The following is a 6,000-nucleotide window of genomic DNA, read 5'->3' as shown; positions in this document are numbered from 1 at the left end:
GGGACAGATAAGAAGGAAGAGAGAAACGGCACCAAAACACAGCCCAGAAAAAATGGATCAGGAGTACAAAGAAAAAAAGAAGCTTGGATAGAGAGACTGCTGAAAAGATGATAAGGGATGTAGTGTAGAAAGAAACAGAGGCTATCTTACTTCAGTTTAGTCACCTTTTTATTGACAGGAATATTGTTAACCAATTTTTTATGTGTAGAAATAGATCTTAAATACCTTTCTATTTGGGCAATGCAGGGTAATTTTATGTAAAATGAGACTATATAGCTTTAGAAAGGAGAAATAATACATTATTCCTCTTACTAGTTCAAAGTAGAATTCATTAGCATTAAAACACACCCTTGGTCAATTAAATACAGCCTCAACAGCTTTACTTGGTCTGGTAAGAATGGTGGCTAATGCTAGCTAATGTTAGTTAACTTTGTGTAAATGCCATTGAACAAAGTCAGTTTGCTGACTTTATGACTCTTCTCTGTGTGTGCTTCTGTTATGCTACATTTTCACATTTACTATCATACCATCATTGTGACATGTAGTCACAGTGACTGGTGCTCAGCAAAAGTTACACAGACTCACTATGAAGCTTCAAATATGAAACACATATCATCACAAGTAAAGATAATGTGCTTTACATTAAAAAAATGTGCATTCAACACATTATGTTAACAGCTAAAAAATTAACAAAACACCTTTGCAGCATTAGATGCTTCAGCAAATGTCCAAAATTGCATTTGTTCAATTTTGAAATGCAGAGACAAACTACATTGTCTTGTCAATAGGGGTGTTATCTAATTCTAGAAGGCATGAACAAACTTTTCATTAAATTTGGAGAACTCAAAAAAACATCACCTGATGACCTGAGACTGAATTGTAGTCGGTGAGCAAGTCAGAAAAATAATAGGGAGTCAACACATTAAGTGATTTAAGGACTATATGTAAAATTTGAAGCCGATTCTGTTTTGCACATGGAAACCAATGAAGTATTTCAAGTACTGGAGTAATATCACCACCTTTTCATAAATCACAGCATAAATCAATGCTTTTCTGAAAGTGTAATAAATTTGCGGCCATATAGTATTAAGCAAGTAATCGTACTTTATGATGATGGGCCAGCGAGAGGTCATATGTCATACTTTTTATTGAAAATGACATCATCAGACAAGACTGACAAAGGGAAGGCAGTAAAGACAGAAGATATGAGAGTTGAACGTTGTGTTGCACGTGAAGCCATGTGAAGCTGTTTGCGTGTAATACTGTGGGAAAACATTCTTTCCTGGCTGAGGATAACCAGAGTCCCAGCAGTTCATCCTGCTCACTTTCCTCCTCGTCCTCCTCCTCGTCCTCCTCCTCCCTAACTACTCTTTAACCTGGCCTGCTGGGTCAGGCTACTGTGTGTGTGTGTGTGTGTGTGTGTGTGTGTGTGTGTGTGTGTGTGTGTGTGTGTGTGTGTGTGTGTGTGTGTGTGTGTGTATTAAAGCAAGAAGCCCCAAGAGGCCGTGGTCTACTCGGCTCTGCATCCCGCCTAACAACGCCCCTTGGCTGTTCTGAAATCACTGCAAACCACAGCCTAGCGTGGCCTTTTGCTTTTTTTAAAAAGTTATTACATATACCTGGCAACATTTCAGAAAATAAACAAGCAGGAACCAAAACACGACAACAAATAAATAATCATTCTTCCGCCAAGCAATGGCAGCTAGTTCTTCAGCAAACATGTAGCAGAATCGTTGTCAAGCAACACACAATGATTGGGATGATTATAAACATTCATCTGGATATTGCCATTAATTGTACAATTGTTGAAGTAGTGTTCAGTTAGCCTATGTTAGCACTCCTCTTTGCTGGTACAGGTGTGTTTTAATTGTGCAGTGCCAGGAGCAAGGATACTGCTCCAGCATCTTCTCTTGTTGTAGTTTGGGCACCAGTAAGATTGCAGGGATGATTCACATTTATGCCTTGTCACTGGCACATTAATATTTTTGTTACGCAGTCACAGCTGTCGTTTATAGAGTATTTTACAACAGCCTCGAACGCAGCTCGGCCAATCATCATCAAGGACCAGAACTATCCATTTTGTAAACCTGTGTTAACCCACCTGTGTCTGCGTGTCTGGCTCAGTACCCAGTTTTTTTCACTCTGGACAAAAATAAGTATCTGGCAGAAACACTGTCATGGATCAAACCATTTTTATAGCCTCTTTTTTTTGAGTTATACTATTATCAGGATAGTCCTACATCTTTATGAGTGGACAGTTTTATCCCCACTCTTACATAAGGATGCAGCGGTCATATTTAAAACACTTTACAAAGAAAACAGCCTAACTGATATCCCTTTTACACTGCAGAGTTTCAGTATTTAAGAGATTTTGATTGATGAACTTGAAAGAAAGGTTTTTATTTTTCCACAAGTATGTTGTTGCCTCAAAGAGAAGTCTTCAGAAGATGCTCCAGGCCTCTGTGCACTTTTATTGGCCTTGCTAATGACAGTGTTTGTGAGGTTTTTGTATCAGAAACCAGGACGTGAAGAGGAGCTAAAGTGCTTTTTGTTAAAGACTCTCGTGTATGTTATGTAGCTTTAGAGCAGCAGATACTGTTTTATCTGACAATCAAGATAAAACTGCCAGGGTTAGTTCACTGCTCTGGCTTTTCCCACTCTCCATTCCCATACCTGGATCAAGTGGAATTCCCAGAGAAGGGCAGTAAATTGTCCAGCGGGGCGACGTTGTCCTCTCCCTCCTGAATACCTTTCACTCTGAGAAAAGGAGACAAGAGAGGAGGCATGTTGAGTTTCACCTGCGAGTCCTTTCTGAAAAACACATACATCACTTTTTTTTTTAAAGGGAGGATGTGAGTCTGAGGTGGAGCGTCTATGTGTGTGTGTGTGTGTGTGTGTGTGTGTGCTCGTGTTCGTGTGAATATGTACTTGGATGTGAACAGTCCATGACTTTCTCAGGTCCAACAACTTCCAGGATGAAGTGAATAGGGAGTGTAGAGCTTCATAAGAAATGAAATATGCGGTTGACCTTTTGTTGATGGACAAACACGGCTGAGGTTCCAGAGCAAATATGTAGAGGAGGCTCATACAACCTCAGTGTTTTCACTTGATCAATATGTGACACTAACTTGCCGCAGAGAAGTTCAAACCTCGCCAAGAAAATGTCACCTCCATGTGCTAAAGTGCAGGATACCATTTTGATGTATTAACCTTTCAAAAAGATATGAAATCCACAGGTGGTTTTCTTAAGCGATGTTGTGGTCAATTCAGGGCATGTTGTCAACTCTCTGAGAGCTGAGATGTATGTCAGCGCACCATATGCATCCATTATTGGATCTGGGACCCACATTTGATGTTGTAGAGTCATTTTACTAGTACAGGAGAACTTATTTGCAATGTTATGTCTTAGCCAACAAACAGCTGAACTAAATAAAGGTACGTAAATTTAACCTGAAACTGTTGCAGGTTTTTCCATCGTCATAACTCAATTAATAATGCATCAAGCCTGTAAAATGTGACTTCTAATAAGAGGCACAATTCATTTTCAAGTACATTTTGTCTTTTAATCAAAACAGCAACAATCCTAAGGCTTCCATAAATCTCCCCATAGTTAAAGAAATAGTTCAGTATTTTGGGAAATATATTTGTTTTTAGTGACAACAAGACTCCAGGAGGTAACTGCACCGGACCAAGAAATAGTTAAAGCACATTACCCCTTGTAGAACCACAAAGTCAAGTTTTTACACTTTGGCCTTTGTGCAGATTTTGAAAAAAAAAAACAATCTATGTGTTAATTGAGAATTAGAGGTGCTGGTGTAGGTGTTTTTTTTTTTTTACCTTTAAGCAGAACCAGGCTAGCCACTTCCCCCATTTCCAGTCGTCATGTTAATCTAAGGTAACTGTCGCCTGGGTGTAGGTTTCATATTTAACAAACATATGAAAGTGGTATTGATCTTCTAATGTAACTCTCAGCAAGAAAGCAAACCCTAAATTATGCTGCATTTTCAAGTGTTCAAGTGTGATCAAGTACAAAACACAATTTACAATAACTTTGCTGCAAGCACATATACATAGAAAAACGTGAATGAAGCGGCTTCAGGTCACAATAATATGAATGTGATGGAACTGCAGGGAGAAACCGCACCAGAGAGCAGCAGCTTTGACTGTAACCAAAGTATTTCTTTCCCATACCCTAAATCTTGTCTGTTGTGTACAAGGCTCAAGGGTTCAGGTTAAGACTAACAACTGACAGAGTAAAATGTTTAGGAGTCAGCATGAATTATATTTCTGTTCTAGGACTCTACCCATTAGCTGTCAAAGTCTCGTGCAACTCTATGTGGTTCAAAGTTTTTACTTTTCTCACAGAGTGGTAATGGTGACAGCAAAAAAATTGGAAATGGTTTTGCTATATTTGGAAGAGCTAATTTGTCTCGCATTATTGGTAATGAGGAAACACTGGAAATGGAGCTGGTCTGTTTGCTACTTTCACTCTGATTCCAACTCATTAAAACAGAATTGTTGTGACCAGAGGATTTGGTCACAGCAGCAAAAGCAAATTTGAGGTTTAACATCAAGTGTATTGAACCTTGACAGACAAATTTTTGACGGCAAACAGTCGCAAACTCTCTTCACTCTGTGACAAAGGCCATGGACAGATTGAGAACACACTGGACGGAGTAAACAGTGTGTGCCATACTCTACTATGCATTCTCTATGGGCCCAAGAACACAGAAGCTCAGGGAAGCCTAAAAAAGTTTTTTGGTATAGCTGCCCAGTTATCAACTTTCATTGGAATGAATAGGGCGTCATCTAGGACACTCGTTCAAGTTCAGTTGTGAAAACAGTGTTACCAACAAGCTAGCAACAATATCCCACTCAGAACTCAGGCTCGGCTATTTATTTTCTTGATTTATCCAGTAGAGACAAATTGCAGAGGTGATAGGAAGGTTCATTTTGACCAAGGAATATGTTTGATGATGATTTTTGATTTTGAGGATTAAAAAAATATATAACTGTAAAAATAATTACTCATCATATTACATGTTTTGGTTTATTTCAGGCCTTTTGTGAGGGCCTAGAGGGCCGTGATGGTTCCTCCCTGCATAATCGCGTCACAATGTTGAGTATCTGGTAAGAACTATGCAACCTTACATGTGCTTTGTCTTTTAAGTCGGTGAGCTAGTGACTTAGTCAGCTGCTACTAATGTAACTAGCAAGCTAACTAGCTTCAGGCACTTCCTATTTTGGAACGACATCATAGGGAATTTCACTCTGTCTGCGGTAATCAATTTTTCTGGTCTACTTAGCTTGAATAACTTATCTTTGAAAAGGTGGATCATAGTTACTCACCCTTACTGCCACAACAGGCACCTGTGAATCAAGTAACAGGATAATTCAGTTGTGAGGCATAAATCAGCATAAAGCCTGCAGTCGGTATAGCCTAGTCAGTGAATGACCTCAAAACTGCAGTGATACGTGTGTGTGTGTGTGTGTGTGTGTGTGTGTGCTTTGAGGACATGCAGCTGTAGGGTGTATAAGTATGTATATGTGTGTCCGTGTACATGCACATGGGAGTGTGTTTATAACTGTTTACACTCTTCGGGTTCAAGCCTTTGCTCGGCCTGGTTCCACTGAGAAGGCAGGTACACCGGCAGGCAGGGAGGCTGTGGCAGCTTCTTAATCATTTCTCCCTCCTTTTTGTTTCTCTTTTGACAGTCCCTCGCTCTTGTGTGACGGCCCACATCGCCGCCCTTGCCAGCTTACCTTTTCAAGGCTCCTGAAGCGAGACTACTAATGCACTTGCTGCTCTCCGCGCCTTCTCACTGGCCCGCCCTGAGCTCCAGCCTCCCGTGACAGCGCAGGACGCTCACTTTGTCTCCCATGTTTGTCGAAAAAATTGTTTCAATATGTATTTTTGGGAATGGTAATGTTTGCATAATAAATCTTTGTGTCAGGGCAATACAAAGAGAGCTATAGGTCGAAACCTGGGTGGGTCGGATT

At 40.1% G+C, this 6,000-nt stretch overlaps 1 long non-coding RNA gene across 1 annotated transcript in view; it reads right to left on the bottom strand.

Annotated features, from left to right (window-relative positions):
- Nucleotides 1-2,069: 2,069 nt before the first annotated feature.
- Nucleotides 2,070-6,000, bottom strand: part of LOC120802111 — a 34,079-nt gene continuing 30,148 nt past the window's right edge. Inside the window, exon 3 of the long non-coding RNA XR_005709183.1 lies at nucleotides 2,070-2,757. This is a non-coding gene — a long non-coding RNA (uncharacterized LOC120802111). The remainder of the gene's footprint in view (nucleotides 2,758-6,000) is intronic.

This window comes from Xiphias gladius, chromosome 17, assembly GCF_016859285.1.
Source record: "Xiphias gladius isolate SHS-SW01 ecotype Sanya breed wild chromosome 17, ASM1685928v1, whole genome shotgun sequence".
Classification (NCBI taxonomy): Eukaryota; Metazoa; Chordata; class Actinopteri; order Istiophoriformes; family Xiphiidae; genus Xiphias; species Xiphias gladius.
Note: the sequence above shows the minus strand (reverse complement) of the source record. Positions and strands in the feature narration are given on the sequence as shown.